General features: G+C 48.0%; 1 protein-coding gene across 2 annotated transcripts in view; it reads right to left on the minus strand.

Moving 5' to 3' along the window:
* Positions 1 to 20,624, minus strand: part of DOC2B (double C2 domain beta) — a 174,315-nt gene that overhangs the window by 37,351 nt on the left and 116,340 nt on the right. The window lies entirely within an intron of this gene.

The following is a 20,624-nucleotide window of genomic DNA, read 5'->3' on the forward strand; positions in this document are numbered from 1 at the left end:
GAGTACGACATCCGTTGGCCATCTTGAATTACTTATCAACATTAATAAAGGCAGGCTAAACATCCAGCATTAAACAAGCATACAAATAATGACCCCATTGTTTTCCTGTTTTGGCAACTGTGCCGAATTTAAAAGTGGTGTTTTGTTTTGTTTTTCTTGGCTGGTAGAAGTAAACCCCAGCTTCATAATTCACATAATCACCCAAAAAGAAAGGTGGTTTATCAATTCCTTCCCTTCCCTACCAGTTTTGTTGGCTAAAGAGCCTGAAACATGCACAAACAGACAATTTCCGTTAATTATGGGCAAAACCTCGAGACGCCCAACGGCTGCCAAAAATTTTGCCGATCATCTCCAACCCGGCTATGCCGAATTTGTCCTCAACATTGAGCAGAGAAACTGCCGCGTTTGTGAGGAATTATCTGGAGCAAACAGACTGCAGGGGGGGGCAAAAAAAGATATTTTAATCTGATTTTCCAAGCAGCTGGATCCAGCCGATAGGGAATCCTGCTTGGGACAGTTAGCAACAGTGGGAATCCGAGCCGAGTTTGTTTACAATTAAAACTCCATGGAGGAGATCTGATTAAGCGGCCCCTCTTTTTTTGGGATGTGGGTGTGTGTAAATCACATTAAGGTAAAGGATGGGTGGCTTATTCTCGTTTTTATTGGCACATTTTTCCAGTCGGTGAAAAAAAATAAAAATCTCCTTTTTAGGGTCAGATTTTGGCAGGCCTTTCAAAAATCAGGTTTTGCTGTGGCATCAGATTCATTCGGGAGGGGTTAATTGGATTTATGGAGGGATATAGTCACTGAGAAGGGCGCGGTGGCTCAGTGGCTAAGACACTGAGCTTGTCGATCGAAAGGTCGGCAGTTCGAATCCCTAGTGCCGCGTAACGGGGTGAGCTCCTGTGACTTGTCCCAGCTTCTGCCAACCTAGCAGTTCGAAAGCAGGTAAAAAATGCAAGTAGAAAAATAGGGACCACCTTTGGTGGGAAGGGAACAGCATTCCGTGCGCCTTTGGCATTGAGTCATACCGGCCACATGACCACAGAGACGTTGCCAAGCCTCTGAATTTTGATCACGCGACCACAGGGATGCTGGAATGGTCGTAACTGTGAAAAACGATCCTAAATCAATTTTTTCAGTGCCGCTGTAAGTTCGAAAGGTCACTAAATGAATTGGTCGTAAATCGGGGATTACCTGTAGCAGTCCCCTCTCCCTTTTCATGAAGGTAGAGGACAAGACTTGGGTGGCATCCCAAATAGTGCTGATTCCCAAAACTGCCAATTCAGAGAAGGAGAGCAGAATAACTGTCAAAAATGGATCATTTTAATCTATCTCTGTAATTCAGGGTTTCTCAGGCTTGTCAACTTTAAAATGGGTGGATTTCCATTCCCAGAATTCCCCAGCCAGCATGCTTTAAGATGGGAGGACTTCCACTCCCAGAATCCCCCAGCCAGCCTGCTTTAAGATGGGTGGATTTCCACTCCCAGAATTCCCCAGCCAGCATGCTTTAAGATGGGAGGACTTCCACTCCCAGAATCCCCCAGCCAGCATGCTTTAAGATGGGAGGACTTCCACTCCCAGAATCCCCCAGCCAGCATGCTTTAAGAGGGGTGGACTTCCACTCCCAGAATCCCCCAGCCAGCATGCTTTAAGAGGGGTGGATTTCCACTCCCAGAATTCCCCAGCCAGCATGCTTTAAGATGGGAGGACTTCCACTCCCAGAATTCCCCAGCCAGCATGCTTTAAGAGGGGTGGACTTCCACTCCCACAATTCCCCAGCCAGCAATGCTTTAAGAAGGGTGGACTTCCACTCCCAGAATTCCACAGCCAGCTTGCTTTAAGAAGGGTGGACTTCCACTCCCAGAATTCCCCAGCCAGCAATGCTTTAAGAGGGGTGGACTTCCACTCCCACAATTCCCCAGCCAGCAATGCTTTAAGAAGGGTGGACTTCCACTCCCAGAATTCCACAGCCAGCTTGCTTTAAGAAGGGTGGACTTCCACTCCCAGAATCCCCAGCCAGCATGCTTTAAGAGGGGTGGACTTCCACTCCCAGAATCCCCCAGCCAGCATGCTTTAAGAAGGGTGGACTTCCACTCCCAGAATCCCCAGCCAGCATGCTTTAAGAGGGGTGGATTTCCACTCCCAGAATTCCACAGCCAGCTTGCTTTAAGAGGGGTGGACTTCCACTCCCACAATTCCCCAGCCAGCAATGCTTTAAGAGGGGTGGACTTCCACTCCCACAATTCCCCAGCCAGCAATGCTTTAAGAAGGGTGGACTTCCACTCCCAGAATTCCACAGCCAGCTTGCTTTAAGAAGGGTGGACTTCCACTCCCAGAATTCCCCAGCCAGCATGCTTTAAGAGGGGTGGACTTCCACTCCCACAATTCCCCAGCCAGCAATGCTTTAAGAAGGGTGGACTTCCACTCCCAGAATTCCACAGCCAGCTTGCTTTAAGAAGGGTGGACTTCCACTCCCAGAATCCCCAGCCAGCATGCTTTAAGAGGGGTGGACTTCCACTCCCAGAATCCCCCAGCCAGCATGCTTTAAGAAGGGTGGACTTCCACTCCCAGAATCCCCAGCCAGCATGCTTTAAGAGGGGTGGATTTCCACTCCCAGAATTCCACAGCCAGCTTGCTTTAAGAGGGGTGGACTTCCACTCCCACAATTCCCCAGCCAGCAATGCTTTAAGAGGGGTGGACTTCCACTCCCACAATTCCCCAGCCAGCAATGCTTTAAGAAGGGTGGACTTCCACTCCCAGAATTCCACAGCCAGCTTGCTTTAAGAAGGGTGGACTTCCACTCCCAGAATCCCCAGCCAGCATGCTTTAAGAGGGGTGGACTTCCACTCCCAGAATCCCCCAGCCAGCATGCTTTAAGAGGGGTGGACTTCCACTCCCAGAATCCCCCAGCCAGCATGCTTTAAGATGGGTGGACTTCCACTCCCAGAATCCCCCAGCCAGCCTGCTTTAAGAAGGGTGGACTTCCACTCCCAGAATTCCTCAGCATCTTTACGAGAGATGGACTAATTCCAAGCCATTTGGGGAATTCTGGGAATTTAAACCCACATCAAAAGGACCAAAACATCAAACATGGGGTGACTTCCCACTGTCCCAACCATCTCCTTGACCAATTGGTCCCAGCTAAGGATCCCCTCAGTGCCCTCCAAACCCAGATCTTCTCAATCCCAGAATCCCCTGCCGATCTGGGCCCTAGGCATTCTGGGAAGTTTAGTTCTAATCTGGCACCACATTGGAGGGGACAGTCAAAGATTAAGGGAGAATTCAAGCGAGAAATAATGCACTTCATCCTCTGGGTTTTGTTCTCAATTCCCTCTCAGAGTCTCTGGAGAAATTAAGGCCTGTTAGTCAATTATTTCTGAAGGTAAAGCGATTAAAGACTCGATATAAACTTGGTTAATAGGACAGCCGCAGCAATAAAAAAGGAAAAGGAAAGGACAGATAGAAAAATAGCCCTGGGAAAATGAAGGCCTAATGCAGAATGAAACATGGTTTAGAATTAGATGTTCCCACTGTTACATTAGTAAAACTCGCCCGTCTGTTTGTCTGTTTGTCACTTTCAATTTGCCAAATCGGTACCTCACAACACAAAAAATATTCCAAATCAAGATACCGCAAGTCTGCTAGCTGAAAGAAAGAACGCCATTAACTCCCACATAATGGAAATTTCAAGGATTTCTAATTTGTGTGGAAGTCCTCGATTTACAACCATTCATTTAGTGACCGTTCAAAACCGTTAAGACTGATGCCTGGTAATATAATTCCCAGTTTGATAATCCAAACCCTCCTTGGGTTTTTGCATGTTATAACAGTTTTCAGTTGATTCTCGCCTTCTTCCACCTGCCATATAAAGTTCACTATTATTTTATTCAAATTTTCAAACGATTAGCTACATTTTGTAGATATAAATAATGAATATGGTAGTAAGCTTTAACTGTTATGACACAAAAAAAATTGTACCCAGATGATACAATTGTTTAATGAATGATGGAATGTTTGTAATTAAAAGAAAATTTTTAAAAAATTATATATATATATATACATATACATATACATATACATATACATATACATATACACACACACACACACACACACACACACACACACACATATATATATAAAACAAAAGTACAACGGTTAAGTGAGTTTTGTCTCCATTTTACGAATTTTCTTCAGGTTACTGCCGCGAATGTGCACATGCCGATCAGCTGGCGAGCACGTGCTGGAAAATGCACTTCCGGTTTCTGACACGCGCATGTGCACCGGCGGGCAAGTCTTCAGGTTAATGCCACGCATGCACACGCGCCGATCAGCTGGCCAAATGCTCCAGTACTGGGTTTCAAAATTTTTTACTACCGGTTCTGTGGATGTGGCTTGGTGGGCGTGGCAGGGGAAGGACACTGTAAAATCTCCATTCCCACCCCACTCCAGGGAAAGGTTACTGCAAAATCCCCATTTCCTCCCTTATCAGCTGGGAGGCAGAGAAGAGATGGGGGTGGGGCCAGTCACAATTTTTATTACCGGTTCTCCAAACTACTCACAATTTCCGCTACCGGTTCTTCCGAACTGGTTAGAACCTGCTGAAACCCACCTCTGACATCCTCACTCTGGTAAATGGAAGACCAGCTGATCATCACATGCGCATGCACGCCAGAAACCTGGAAGAGGAACGGGCGACGCCGCGCGTGCCAGCGACAGGGATCCACGTGCCACTTCGGGCACGGGTGCCATAGGTTCGCCATCATGGGTGTAAGGTCTCCTGCTTGGGCAGGGGGTTGGACTAGATGACCTACAAGGTCCCTTCCCACTCTGTTAATCTGTATCTGTATGTCTCCCCTGGTCCTTCTCATCACTAGACTAGCCGTGCCTGGTTCCTGCAACCGTTCTTAGTATGTTTTAGTCTCCGGTCTCCTAATCATCTGTGTTTATCATTATTATTTTATTTTATTTTATTTTATTTTATTTTATTTTATTTTATTTTATTTTATTTTATTTTATTATTTTATTATTTTATTTTATTATTTTTTATTATATTTTATTTTATTTTATTTTATTTTATTTTATTATTTTATTATTTTATTTTATTATTTTTTATTATATTATATTTTATTTTATTTTATTATATTATATTATATTTTATTTTATTATTTTATTATTTTATTTTATTTTATTATTTTATTATTATTTTATTATTTTATTTTATTTTATTTTATTATTATTTTATTATTTTATTTTATTTTATTTTATTTTATTTTATTTTATTTTATTTTTTATTATTATTATTTTATTTTATTTTATTTTTTTTATTTTATTTTATTTTTTTATTTTTTTATTTTATTTTATTTTATTTTATTTTATTATTTTATTATTTTATTTTATTTTATTTTATTATTATTTTATTATTTTATTTTATTTTATTTTATTTTATTTTATTTTATTTTATTTTTTATTATTATTATTTTATTTTATTTTATTTTTTTTATTTTATTTTATTTTATTTATTTTATTTTATTTTATTATTTTATTTTATTTTATTTTATTTTATTATTTTATTTTATTATTTTATTTTATTTTATTTTATTTTATTATTTTATTTTATTATTTTATTTTATTTTATTTTATTTTATTTTATTATTTTATTTTATTTTATTTTATTTTATTTTATTATTTTATTTTATTTTATTTTATTTTATTTTATTTTATTTTATTTTATTTTATTTTATTTTATTTTATTTTATTTTATTTTATTGACTTATATGCCGCCATTCTCCGGAGACTCAGGCGGCTTACAATATGTTAACCAATTATTTATTGGTTCAATTTATATGCCGCCCTTCTCTGGAGACTCAGGACGGCTTACAATGCGTTAAGCAATAGCCTTCATACTTTTGTATATACCTGTTTAGTAGGGCTTTCGGCCCCCCCTAAGCGGTGTTGTTTTTTATACAAAGTCAGCTTATGGCCCCCACAATCCGGGTCCTCATTTTACCTACCTCGGAAGGATGGAAGGCTGAGTCCACCTTGAGCCTGGTGAGATTTGAACTCGCAGTAATTGCAGGCAGCTGGCAGCTAAGTGCTACTTTAACAGCACTTTAGTCTGCTGCGCCACCAAGGCTCCTCTTGCTCTTCTCTTCAAGGGAGAAAGTCTTTTAGCTGACCTCCTGCTTTGCAAAATGAATTTTCTTTCTTATCTCTCTTTTTTTCCATCGGAGGCGAATGACTTTTCTCCATGCTCGACTGGACTTAACCTGCAATCTGGCGGTAACGCAGGATGTTTTAACCTCATTACGGGGTTCATTTTGGTCTGCCAACCACCGCCGAGGTAGTCACAACTCCCGGCACGGCGCGGAGAGAGTTCGGTCAGTCCCATTAAGCGACTCCGTTCGTTTTCTCCACCGAGAGACGTTCAAAGCAATTACTTTCCTCTAGGCATTTCGGCGCGAAGAATCGATGGAGCTCATTAGGTTTTCCATGCGCGTTTTAAGGCGGGGGGGAATGGCAAATTGGACCATCCCCCGGAAAATACAATAAATTTTTTAAAAAATTGATCCGTAACAAGAACAAGTTCCACGCAGCCATTAAAAATGAGGTGGCAAGAGAGGATTTGGGGCTTTTAGGAAATTCAAGCGCATTAATGCGCATGCAGGCGAGTCCTCGGTTTACGACCACAATCGGGATCAGAATCGACCTCGCTAAACACGACGGTTGGTTCAGCGAATTGTGCCCGATTTTACAACCTTGCTCGGCCACGAGTGTTAAGCGAACTACCACTGCGGTCGTTAAGGGAATCAATTGGCCGTTAAGCGAATCTAGGTTCACCCTGCCCTTGTCCCAACTATGGAGCTCCAATATTTGGGGTTCACTCTGCCCTGCTTCTCCTCATTTAAATTGCCTTTCTTTTCCCAAATAGAGAGCCAACTGAGAGTTCAAACTCCCCTTTAATGCTCCAAAATTCCTCTCAAACCGGGGGTGAAATCCAAAATTTTTCCCTACCGGTTCTGTGGGTGTGGCTTAGTGGGCATGGCAGGGGAAGGATATTGCAAAATCTCCATTCCCACCCCACTCCAGGGGAAGGATACTGCAAAGTCTCCATTCCCTCCCTTCCTGGGGGGAAGGATATTGCAAAATCCCCATTCCCACCCCACTCTGGGGCCAGCCAGAGGTGGTATTTGCCGGTTCTCCGAACTGCTCAAAATTTCCGCTACCGGTTCTCCAGAACCTGTCAGAACCTGCTGGATTTCACCCCTGTCTCAAACGCTCCCAAATTCTTGGCTGCGCCCAGTCCAGCAAAACCAAGGAACAGAGAAATGAGTCCACGAAAGAAACGAACAACCAATGAGTCCACAAAGTAAGGAAGAAACAAGCAAGCAGTCCTGCAAACTCCAAATATTTGCAGGACTGCAAACCAAATTCTACCAATTCAGCGTATGTTCCCGACAAACGCCCCTCCCCACAGTGCCTCCTTAAATCTCAGTCCCCAGGTGTGCCTTGTGTAGACGGGCGAGGTGCTCTCCTCCCGAGTCGTCGGATCAGCCTATGCTGTTCCCGCCTTCTCTCCACTCTCCGTGCTCGGGGATCAGGAGGGGGCGGTTCTTGCTCATCGCCTGAGCTCTGCCCCGCCTCCTGTCCACTACTTGCCGTCTTGCAGTCATCCTGCCACCCACCCACCCCCGTTCCTCACTGCTAACAAGCCGTCCCAATCCTGAAGGGCTGTGGGCTGAACTCGGCCGGCTCCTCCCCACATTTCTCCAAAGCCAACAAAGCCGCCCCCTCGATCTCCCTTGGCTTCAGCACCAGCTCGTCGTCCTCCGCAGATTCAGGCTCCGGCGGGGGCATGACACTTAGTTTTGGGGATTCACCTTGCCCTTCTTACAACTATAGAGTTTAGGCAGTGGTGAAATCCAATTTTTTTTAATACCGGTTCTGTGGGCATGGCATGGTGGGCATGGCGTGGGTTGGTGGGCGTGGGTTGGTGGGCATGGCAGGGGAAGGATACTGCAAAATCCCCATTCTCCCACAATCCTGGGGGAAAGATATTGCAAAATCTCCATTCCCATCCTACTCTGGGGCCAGCCAGAGGTGGTATTTGCCGGTTCTCCGAACTGCTCAAAATTTCCGCTACCGGTTCTCCAGAACCTGTCTGAACCTGCTGGATTTCACCCCTGAGTTTAGGGGTTCACCTGCCCTTCTCCTCCCAACCCCAATCTTAGAGTCCCCCTGCCCAGCTCCCCCAAAGGACAGAAACCCAGACGGGCTATGCCTCCAGCAGAGACAGACCAGACAATCCTGGTTAATAATTCATGTCTCTAGTAAGGCTGTTATTTGCCAAAAAAATCCATATCAGGGAATGGAGTCATAATTGGCCGGTAGTTCCAATTGAGAAATTCTCAATAATACATGATTTGCTGAAGGGCTCAGAAGTTGGTTTGTTGCAGGACCTATTTGCACTGTCTGATGGGTTCCATGATCATCCCAAAGCCACCAATAGAATACAAAGAGAATGAATAAACAAAGGTTTGTCTAAATAAACCTAAGTTAATACGAATCAAGCTGGAATGGCAAATGGGTCTTCTTCTCCTGGTCTGGTTGGAGACCTTCCGAGGGGGTCTCTTCAGACCCCTGAAGGGTGAGACTAAACTCAAGCTCTTCTGTTGTGGCCCGCCAGCGGCCTGCGCGGATCGTGGCTGATCCCGACGACAAGGAGGCTGGTGTGGTGTTGCGCCAGCAGCCTGCACAGCCAGTGACAGCGAGGAGGCTGAAGAGGATGTGGTTCCAGAGGCAGAGACTCCGCCTGGGCCTTCAGAACCTCCCGAGGCTCCTTCAAGTGGAGAGAGCGAAGTGGAGGAGCCTCTCCTCAATGCTCGAGCACGCGGGCCTGCCAAAAGGCAGGAGTGGCTACTCAGGAGGAGGAGGTCTCCTCGAGAGTAAGGCTTGAGGATAATTGGCCACTCCCTTAGCCTATTTAAGTCACACGCCGTTAGTAATTTCTTGCTGGAAACGACGTGTAATTATTACAGAGCATTTTGGAGAGTGAGTGTCTTATCGTATCTTGTTTTCTGGGCTGGTTGCCAACCTTTGCCGGTCTTGTTTATCCTTGCTACTTAATCAATTTGATAAGGACCGTTGGTATGTGTCAATATCCTCGGAAATCTGGAGCTGGGGAAGAACATCTTCCATGTTTACGAGTACTGTAACCGCTGGCTCACGCTTCCTCTTTCTGGGTCAGCCTATAGAGCAGCGATGGCTAACCTTTTTGCCGTCGCGTGGCAAAAGCAGAGGGAATTTTGGGGAGGGGGTCACGCATGCGCGTAACCTACTATTCAATTCCTTTCCATGCCCCGCCCCCCCCGCACATGCGCGCGTGACCCACTCCCCCTGCTTTTGGCACACAACAGCAAAAAGTTTATCAGTGGGCCCGGTAGGCCCATTTTTCACCATCCCCAGGCGCCAGAGGCTTTCTTGGAGCCTGGGGAGGGCGAAAATGGCCTTCCCCACCCACCCCAGGAAGCCGGAAACAGCCCGTTTCCTGACTTCCGGTGGGCCAGGAAGGCCCGAAAACCAGCTGGCTGGCGCACGCATGCGGGTTGGAGCTGATGTGCCCACAGATATGGCTCTGTGTGCCACCCGTGGCATCTATGCAGTGGTGGGTTCCTCCCGGTTCGGTCCGATTCGGCCGAGCCGGTAGCGGTGATGATATGACGTCACCGAACCGGTTCTCCCCCCCCCGCCCTCCCACCCCCCCACGTTATTCTTACCTTTTATTTGGCCCCACCCCCAATCTATTGCTGCCTCCTGAGTCCCAGCTGATGACTAGAGGGGAAAAAACTGTTTAAACTCTTGCTGGGGGCTTCAAAGGGCCGCCCTACAGCTGATCGGTGTTAAAAGCAAACAAATGAGTCGGGTCGTAAGTGTGAGGACTGGTCGTAAGTGCGACGACCTTCCAGAAATGACTCTGACCAGCTAGCCACGCCCACCTAGTCACATGACCTCCAAGCCACACCCACAAAATAAACCACGCCCACAGAACTGGTAGTAAAAAAAACTTAGAACCCACCCCTGCACCTATGCCATAGGTTCACTATCACGGCTATAGAGCTTTGGGCAACTCAAAACTACAACATGGGAACTGAACCATGGGCATTGGAGTACGTGTGGCCACTCGGCTTACAACCACAACTGAGCCCCAAATTTCCGTTCCTTAAGCGAGACAGTTGTTCAGGGAGTTTTTTTGACCCGTTTTACGACCTTCCTTGCCACAGACATTAAATGAATCAGGGCCATTTTTTACTTACTTTTACTTTACTTTTATTTGATTTGTATACCGCCCTACTCCCGAAGGACTCAGGGCAGTGAACAGCCAACAATAAAACACATACATGCAAAATTTAAAAAGCAGAAATAAAATCGAATTAAATAGTTTGGCCCAGACAGATTAAAACCCCGATCAATTTAAAACCAATTTAGACTTTAATTAAGTTAGGAACACGGTTGTTAAGTGAATCTGGCTGCCTCGTTGACTTGGCTGGTCAGAGGTTTGCAAAAGGGGATCACATGACCCCGGGACACTGCAGCCGTCATAAAATACAAGTAGTCCTCTACTTACAACAATTCATTTCTCCTCCTTCCTCTCCGACCGCTCGCAGTTCGTGTTGGCAGGGGGACAGAGGTCGACCTCGAGGCGTCTCGCATGGGGAGTGCCGCAAGGGTCGGTCCTCTCGCCCCTCCTGTTCAACATTTATGTGAAGCCGCTGGGTGAGATCATCCGTGGTTTTGGGGTGAAGTGCCATCTGTACGCTGATGATACTCAGCTGTACATCTCCACCCCAGACCACCCCAACGATGCCCTTGATGTGATGTCTCGCTGCCTGGAGGCCGTGCGGGTCTGGATGGGGAGGAACAGGCTCAGACTCAACCCCTCCAAGACCGAGTGGCTGTGGCTGCCGGTGCCCCGATATAGTCAGCAGGTGCCATCGCTGACTATTGGGGGTGAATCTCTGCCCCCCACGGAGAGGGCTCGCAATCTGGGTGTCCTCCTGGACGCGCGGCTGTCTTTAGAAGAGCATATGACGGCCGTGGCCAGGGGGGCCTTTTATCAGGTTCGCCTGATTCGCCAGTTGCAGCCCTTTCTGGATCGGGACGCCCTGCGCACGGTCACTCATGCCCTTGTTACTTCCCGGTTGGACTATTGTAATGCTCTCTACATGGGGCTCCCCTTGAAGAGCACCCGGAGGCTCCAACTGGTCCAGAATGCGGCCGCGCGGGTGGTTATGGGCGCAACCCGTTATGCCCACGTGACACCCCTCCTGCGCGAGCTGCACTGGCTCCCAGTGGTCTTCCGGGTGCGATTCAAGGTGTTGGTTACCACCTTTAAAGCGCTCCATGGCATAGGACCCGGGTACCTCCGAGACCGTCTTCTGCCACCAGTAGCCTCCCACCGGCCAGTTCGTTCCCACAGAGAGGGTCTCCTCAGGGTGCCATCAGCCAAGTTATGTCGGCTGGCGACGCCCAGGGGGAGGGCCTTCTCTGTGGGAGCCCCAGCCCTGTGGAATGAACTGCCCCCGGAAATACGTAAGATCTCCGACCTCCGGGTGTTTCGCTGCGCATTGAAGACCCTGTTGTTCCGCCAGGCCGGACTATCAACACAATAGTTTTAAATAGGGGTATTTAAATTCATTGGGGTTTTAAATCTGAGCCACTTATTTAATTATTTTAAATATCATATTGTTGTTTTGTCTGTGTTTTTAAATAGGCTGTACACCGCCCTGAGTCCTTCGGGAGAAGGGCGGTATAGAAATAAAATAATAATAATAATAATAATAATAATAATAATAATAATAATAATAATAATAATAATTATTATTATTATTATTATTATTATTATTATTATTATTATTATTATTATTATTATTATTATTTATTGGTTAATCTTTAGTGAGATTCACAGCCTTTGAGGCTGGTTAATAGCTCAGCAGCTCGAGTCCTAACCAAGGACCTAGGAACTGTTAAGGTATCGTCGGAGGATGTAAGCTGTTCCGAGTAAGGTGGTTTTTTGTAGAGTCAAAATGTTCAAGTCCGGCAAATTTAGAATTTCTAAATAGCGGGGTAGCCCTTTGGGTATTGCTCCGAGGGCTCCAATTACAATCGGGACAACACACGATTATTATTATTATTATTATTATTATTATTATTATTATTATTATTATTATTATTATTATTATTATTTAGTGACTGTTCCAACGGCACTAAAAAAAGTGATCTATGAACATTTTTCACACCTTTTTAGCATCCCCATGGTCACATGATCAAAATTCAGATGCAACTGGTTCATCTATTTATGACCCCTTGGTAAGACCCTTAATATGTCTCTCCTGGGGGTCATATGATCCCCTTTGGCGACTTTCTGACAAGCAAGGTCAATGGGGAAGTCAGATTCACTTAACAACTGGGACTAGAAAGATGGTAAAATGGGGCAAATGAGCCAGTTGCCAAGCATCTGAATTTCGACCACATGGCCACAGGGATGCTGCAACGGTCGTAAATGTGAAAAACGGTCATAAGTCACTTTTTGTAGTGCCTAAGGCGGGAGTAGAACTCCCAGCCTCCTGCTGATTGGCCCAAAGTCACCCAGTGGGCTTTCATGTCTAAGGAGGGACTAGAACGCACCGTCTCCTGCTGATTGGCCCAAAGTCACCCAGTGGGCTTTCAGGCCTAAGGAGGGACTAGAACTCCCAGCCTCCTGGTGATTGGCCCAAAGTCACCCAATGGGCTTTCATGCCTAAGGAGGGACTAGAACTCCCAGCCTCCTGCTGATTGGCCCAAAGTCACCCAGTGGGCTTTCATGTCTAAGGAGGGACTAGAACTCACCGTCTCCTGCTGATTGGCCCAAAGTCACCCAGTGGGCTTTCAGGCCTAAGGAGGGACTAGAACTCCCAGCCTCCTGGTGATTGGCCCAAAGTCACCCAGTGGGCTTTCAGGACTAAGAAGGGACTAGAACTCACCGTCTCCTGCTGATTGGCCCAAAGTCACCCAGTGGGCTTTCAGGCCTAAGGCGGGACTAGAACTCCCAGCCTCCTGCTGATTGGCCCAAAGTCACCCAGTGGGCTTTCATGCCTAAGGAGGGACTAGAACTCCCAGCCTCCTGCTGATTGGCCCAAAGTCACCCAGTGGGCTTTCATGCCTAAGGAGGGACTAGAACTCACCGTCTCCTGCTGATTGGCCCAAAGTCACCCAGTGGGCTTTCAGGCCTAAGGCGGGACTAGAACTCCCAGCCTCCTGCTGATTGGCCCAAAGTCACCCAGTGGGCTTTCATGCCTAAGGAGGGACTAGAACTCCCAGTCTCCTGGTGATTTGCCCAAAGTCACCCAGTGGGCTTTCAGGTCTAAGGAGGGACTAGAACTCACCGTCTCCTGATTGGCCCAAAGTCACCCAGTGGCCTTTCATGCCTAAGGCGGGACTAGAACTCCCAGCCTCCTGCTGATTGGTCCAAAGTCACCCAGTGGGCTTTCATGCCTAAGGAGGGACTAGAACTCCCAGCCTCCTGCTGATTGGCCCAAAGTCACCCAGTGGGCTTTCATGTCTAAGGCGGGACTAGAACTCCCAGTCTCCTGGTGATTGGCCCAAAGTCACCCAGTGGGCTTTCATGCCTAAGGAGGGACTAAAACTCCCAGTCTCCTGGTGATTGGCCCAAAGTCACCCAGTGGCACTGGTGGGTTGCCCCCGGTTTGCACCGGTTCTATAGAACCGGTCGTAAAACCGGCAGGAGGCTCCGCCCATTGACCCTGACGTCATCAAAATACTTCTGCACAAGCGAAGCAAGCGCGCGCGCAGCCCCATTGTGAACCAGTAGTAAAGGTAAGTAGAACCCACCCCTGCCCAATGGGCTTTCACCCCTAAGGAGGGACTAGAACTCCCATCCTCCTAATGATTGGCCCAAAGTTACCCAGCCGGCTTTCATGCCTAAGGAGGGACTAGAACTCCCAGCCTCCTGCTGATTGGCCCAAAGTTACCCAGCCAGCTTTCATGCCTAAGGAGGGACTAGAACTCCCAGCCTCCTGCTGATTGGCCCAAAGTTACCCAGCCAGCTTTCATGCCTAAGGAGGGACTAGAACTCCCAGCCTCCTGCTGATTGGCCCAAAGTTACCCAGCCAGCTTTCATGCCTAAGGAGGGACTAGAACTCCCAGCCTCCTGGTTTCTAGCCTGGTGCCCTAACCACTAATATTGCTTTTGATTTTTTTTTTTTTTATTTCTATTATTTCTCTGCATTTCACGGGAACATTCTGTGAGCTTATGAAGTGCCTCTGCTTCTATTTAGGGCTGTAGCTAAGAGGTCCTTGAGTTTTCGACTTAACCAACAACATTCAGACGGACGAGTGGAAATTCACACTTCCCCAATTGCGGCAGCCTTTAAAAATATCTCTCAGATCACCTTTTTAAAGAAGGTGGTATCAGACTATCGAAAATATTTTCGGAAAATTAGTTTGGCTGGATTCACGAAACACCGGCCCACTGAGCTAAATTAAGGTTGGGTTATTTGTCAATCAACATGTGGTGTGAATCAGCATGTCATTTTTAAGCCTTATATAAAATATTCATTTCGGCGTAATATAAGTACATGCCAGTTGCAAAGCATCCGAATTTTGATCACGTGACTATGAGGATGGTCGTAAGTAGAGGTGGACGTCATATAATTTAACAACCGGTTTGCCCAGAATTGAAAATGTGAGCGCGCATGCACACGCTTGCTTCGCTCACGCGTGCCTTGCACACATGCGTGCTGCATCAAAAACACGGCGATTGTATAGGATGGGATAACTTCGCTCACGGACGCGCCTTGCACACTGTTGTGACCTAGGCTTCCTGAGTCATTAAAACACACGAGTCGTCCCAAAAAACTCTTTTATTGCAACAGCTGTGAATTACGTTCATTCACAGCTGAGTCCCAATTAGTTGCAAAAAGTCCCTCAGGAGAAGTCCTTCAGGATAATCACCAGCCTTTATCTCCTTTGACACGCTGCCAAAGACCTACTTGGCAAAGCCACACGGAGTCCAGAATCAAACAGAGATGCCGACTGGGAACAGAATTAACAATGTTGCTTTCCTGCAAAGGGCCCAGGTGCCTTTGCTCCTCTTTTAAGCCTTATGGGAGGGGCCAATCATCTCCAGGCCTTACTCCTGAGTCGTCCCTTTAGTTTTAACTGTTCGTGCCTTCTGGCAGCTCTGCGCATACGCGCACTAGGAACAGGCTCCTCCTGTTCCTCTGCCTCTCCAATGTCCGACTCTGGAGGCTCTGGAGTCCGCGCATCACTCCTAGATGGCCCTGGCCCCATCTCTGCCTCTGATGCAGAGCCCTCGTCCGAGCCTTCCCCAGACTCCAGGACTGGCCCGTGGTCCTCCTCAGTCTCCTCACTTTCCGACTCCACTGCCAGCTTCGCAGGCTGCTGGCGGACCACAACACAACATGCACACTGCATCAAAAACATGGCGATTGTATAGGACGTAATAGCTTTGCTCACGTGCGTGTCTTGCACTGCACTTGCATGTGCACTGCATCAAAAACACGGCAATTGTATAAGATGAGATAGCTTCGCTCGTGCACGCAGTTTGCACACATGCGCGCTGCGTCAAAAACATGGCGATTTTATAGGACAGGATAGCTTTGCTTGCTCGCGCGCCTTGCGTACATGCGTGCTGCGTCAAAAACACTGCAATTGTATAGGACGGGATAGCTTCACTCAGCTGTCACCCCTGGGTGTGTGCTCCTTGTCTGGACTACCTCGCAGGGCTGACAGCTGTGGAGACTACAAGCCCCATCATCTAACTTTAGCTGGCTTTAGGGCAGGGGTCTGCAAACTTAAATACTCAAAAGAGCCATTTGGACCCGTTTCCCACAGAAAAGAAAACACTGGGAGCCACAAAACCTGGGTGGGCGTGGCCAACTCGATGTCACTCACTTCCACCAGTCACATGACACCCCCCCTAGCCACGCCTACCCAGCCGGTCATTAGGGCAGAGAACCAGTTGTTAAAAAACACCGGGAACCACAAAATTCTTTTGACATATCTCTCTCTCCCCTCCCTCCCTCTCTCTCCCTCTCTCATTGTATCCCTCTATGTCTCTCTCTCTCTCTCCCCCTCTCTCTGTATCTCTCTGTCTCTGCCCTGGCCACTTCTCCATCTCCCGCCGTCGCCCTTACCTTCTCAGGCCAGGTGAGGAGTGACTGGGAAGGGAAGGCGAGGGACGGGGCCAGCCAATGAGCCGCATGCAGCTCCGGAGCCGCAGGTTGCCGACCCCTGCTTTTAGGGGAAAGAACTTGGGACTTTCCAACCCATTGAAATCAGCCTGTTTGGAGAAAACTACACACTCACACAAACACGTCTCCTGTTGTTTTGCATAACACCACCTTCGGAGCTGTCACATTTTACAACTTTGCACCTTAATTTGTTAACGAAAGATTCGTACACACATATGGTATTTAAAGCAACAAACGCCCCCCCCAGGCCCCCACCCCCTGAGTCCACCTGAATCCCACCCAGCCGGTGTCAATTTTCTCCTCCTGACAGATCTGCAAAAAATAATAATAATAAAAAATGTGCGATTGCGTCTCTTTTAACAAGCGGGAAACGGGACCCTTGACAGAATCTCAGGTGGTGTAACATCTGTCACCTGTTCCAGCAGGTTTGACGAACTGCTGACGGTAGGGATGAAATTGGAAGCGCTAAGAAGGAGGCCGGCATAAGCAGTTCGGTCTAATTGGGTTATGCAATCTTCCCTCCTTCCTGGTTAAAAAGGGGAAGCTCTTATTTTGGGGCGCTCCAATAAGGGAGAATATTTGTAGCTCAGGGTTGAATTGGGGAGGTGGGGGGGTGCTCTCTGAGCTTCCTTCTTTTCTTGCAAACGTTTCGTGAGCTGTCTAGGTAACATCATCAGTGCTAGAAGGGATGAGGGGTTACACAGAGAGGAGGGGGGGAGGGCAGTGGTGACTTTTAAATTTTTTTACTACCGGTTCTGTGGGTGTGGCATGGCTTGGTGGCCGTGGCATGGCTTGGTGGGCGTGGCAGGGGAAAGATACTGTAAAATCTCCACCCCGGACCACCCCAACGATGCCCTTGAAGTGATGTCCCGGTGTCTGGAGGCCGTGCGGATCTGGATGGGGAGAAACAGGCTCAGGCTCAACCCATCCAAGACCGAGTGGCTGTGGCTGTGGCTCCCGGCGTCCCGATATAGTCAGTTGGTGCCATCTCTGACTATTGGGGGCGAGTCCCTGGCCCCCACGGAGAGGGCTCGCAACTTGGGCGTCCTCCTGGATTCACGGCTGTCTTTAGAAGAGCACTTGACGGCCGTGACTGGGAGGATTTTTTATCAGGTCCGCCTGATTCGCCAGTTGCGTCCCTTTCTGGATCGGGACTCCCTACACACAGTCACTCATGCCCTCGTCACTTCCCGCCTGGACTACTGTAACGCTCTCTACATGGGGCTCTCCTTGAGGAGCACCCGGAGGCTCCAACTGGCGAAGAGTGCGGCCGCGCGGGTGGTAATGGGAGCAACATGGCATTCCCGTGTGACACCTCTCCTGCGCGAGCTGCACTGGCTCCCGGTGGTCTTCCGGGTGCACTTCAAGGTTTTGGTTACCACCTTTAGAGCGCTCCATGGCTTAGGACCTGGTTATTTACGGGACCGCCAGCCTCCCACCGGCCGGTACGCTCTCATAGAGAGGGGCTCCTCCGGGTGCCGTCAGCTAAACAATGTTGACTGGCGGCCCCCAGGGGGAGGGCCTTCTCTGTGGGGGCACCCACTATCTGGAACAAGCTCCCCCCGGAGATACGGAGGATCCCGGATCTGCCGTGCTCTTAAGACTCTCCTATTCCAGCAAGCCGGCCTGGCCTAATTTTCTCCCCTGTTTTAAAATTCTTTTAAATCGAAATTTTAATCTGTTTTAAATTATTGGGATTTTTAATTGTCTTGGGCTAAATTATTTAATCTGGTTTTAATTATGTTTTTTAACTTTTGTATCTATGTGCCTGTTCACTGCCCTGAGTCCTTCGGGAGTAGGGCGGTATATAAATCTAATAAAACAAACAAACAAAATCTCCATTCCCTCTCCAATCCAGGGGGAAGCTGATCCTCCTGATCAGCTGGGACTCGGGAGGCAGAGAAGAGATGGGGGTGGGGCCAGTCACAATTTTTATTACCGGTTCTCCGAACTACTCAAAATTTCCGCTACCGGTTCTCCAGAACTGGTCAGAACCTGCTGAAACCCACCTCTGGGGGAAGTGGAGGGGGGGAAAATGAGGAAGTGGAGGAGGAAGGGAAAAGCAGGAGAAGGGGGAGGGAGGAAGAAGAAAAGGCGGAAGAGAAGGAGACAGAAGAGGGGAGGAGGGGGGGAAAGGAGGAGAAAAGGAGGAGGGGGAGGAGGAGGAAGAGGAGGAGGAGGAAGAGAAAAAGGAAGGGCAAATGAGGAGGAGGAGGAGGACTGTGGGGTCCTTGACGCTCTCTGAGCTTGTAGACATTTCATTACCCAACTAGGTAATTTCATCAGTGCTAGAAGGGAATGGGCTTTGCAGAGAGAAAGAGGAGGAGAAGGAGGAAGAGGAAGAGGAAGAGGAGGAGGAGGAGGAGGAGGAGAAGATGATGTCCTCGGTGCTCTCTGAGCTTGGTGGTTTTCTTTCAGGACTACCTCAAGCCCCCCCCCACCTCCAGCCCCCCCACATTACGAACAGCCACCCTCCTGTTCCTTCCACCTCCTCGCTCTCCTAAAGATTTCTAGGGAGAAAAAAAATTAAAATTAATATGCTTGGCATGCAGGCGTCTTTGCTTCGCAGCACACCTAAATTTAGTTTTCTTCAAATATGCAAGGAAGCGGCGGGTGGGGGGATAGGAAGTCAGCTTGGCTGGAAGGAAGAGGGAAAAAATAAACAGATGGGGAGAGAAGAAAGAAAGAAAGAAAGAAAGGAAGGAAGGAAGGAAGGAAGGAAGGAAGGAAGGAAGGAAGGAAGGAAGGAAGGAAAGGAAGAGAGGCGGGGAGGTGAGTGGCCCATTAGGAAGTGTGCAGTGGACCATACAAGATTTTAGTTTTCGTTTCGGGGAAAGCATCATCTGGCCCCTCTCACCCCTCTCTATCTTGGTAATGGTCTTTGGGAATAATTTTGATAGATGGAGAGAAGAATTGCAGCTAGGGGAGCAGTCTGTTCTGCCCCAGCTACGGACCCCAAAGAACGCAGCACACACAAAGTCTGTACAAACCTTCGTTTACTAAATTAAATCAGTCTTTTTCAAACAAAGGCTGTTAATTAACTTTCTTAACAGCCTACAAGAATCCAAAGAATAAATAATCGTAATTTTACTAGGAATGGCAGAAAGCCCAGAAGCAATTTGCAGGAAGCTGATAAGAGAACTAAGATCAGGACGCGAAGGAGAGTGAACGAAGTTGTTCCCTGCAAATTGCTTCAGTCGGCGTTCCTCCTTAAATAGGCTAAGGGAGTGGCCAATTAGCCCCAAGCCTTACTCTCGAGGAGACCTCCTCCTGAGGAGCCACTCCTGCCTTTTGGCCGCTCTGTGCACCCGTGCATCGAGAAGAAGCTTCTCCTCTTCTTCCTCTTCACCCATGGAAGCTTCTAGAGGTTCTGAAGGCCCTGGCTGAGTCCCCACCTCTGGCACCACATCTTCTCCAGCCTCCTCATTGTCCGACTCGAGTGCCAGCTGCACAGATTGCTGGCGCAGCATCACACCAGCCTTCTCACTGTCGGAATCAGCTACTAGCTGCACAGGCCGCTGACGGGCCACAACACAGTCGGATAACGGAATAACTGAGTGGGAAAGGACCTTGGAGGTCCTCTAGTCCACCCCGTGCATGCAACATTGCAAAGCGCACAGGTTCAGGATCAGAATAATAGAATAACTGAGTCGGAAGGGACCTTGAAGGTCCTCTAGTCCACCCCCTCCACGCAACGTGGCAAAGCAGATGGGTTGAGGAGCAGAATAATAGAACAAATGAGTCGGAAGGGACACTGGAAGTCCTCTATGTCCACTCCCTGCAGTCAATGTGGCAAGGCACACAGGTTCAAGGAGCAGAATAACAGAATAACCGAGTTGGTGGGGACTTCGAAGGTCTTCTAGTCCAGCCCGCTGGCTCAAGCATGAGACTCAATGTATACCAATCCAGACAAGGGCCTGTCCAGTCTCTTCTTCAAAACCTCCAGCGATGGATCACCCACAACTTCTGGTGGCAAGCTATTCCACTGGTTAATTGTCCTCACTGTTAGGAAGTTTCTCCTTAGTTCCAGGTTGCTTCTCTCCTTGATGAGTTTCCATCTGTTGTTTCTTGTCCTGCCTTCAGGGGCTTTGGAGAATAGCTTGACTCCCTCTTCTTTGGGGCAGCCCCTGAGATATTGGAAGACTGCTGTCATATCCCACCTAGTCCTTCTTTTCTCTAAACTGGGGATAGACCTTTAAAACGCTCCATGGCTTAGGACCTGACTATCTACAAGACCGCAATCTGCCAACGGTTGCCTCCCACCGACCGGTACGCTCCCACAGAGAGGGCCTCCTCAGGGTCCCGACAGCCAAACAATGTCGACTGGCAGCCCCCAGGGGGAGAGTCTTC

The sequence above is a fragment of the Pantherophis guttatus genome, chromosome 1, assembly GCF_059756535.1.
Source record: "Pantherophis guttatus breed Tessera chromosome 1, ASM5975653v1, whole genome shotgun sequence".
Taxonomy (NCBI): domain Eukaryota; kingdom Metazoa; phylum Chordata; class Lepidosauria; order Squamata; family Colubridae; genus Pantherophis; species Pantherophis guttatus.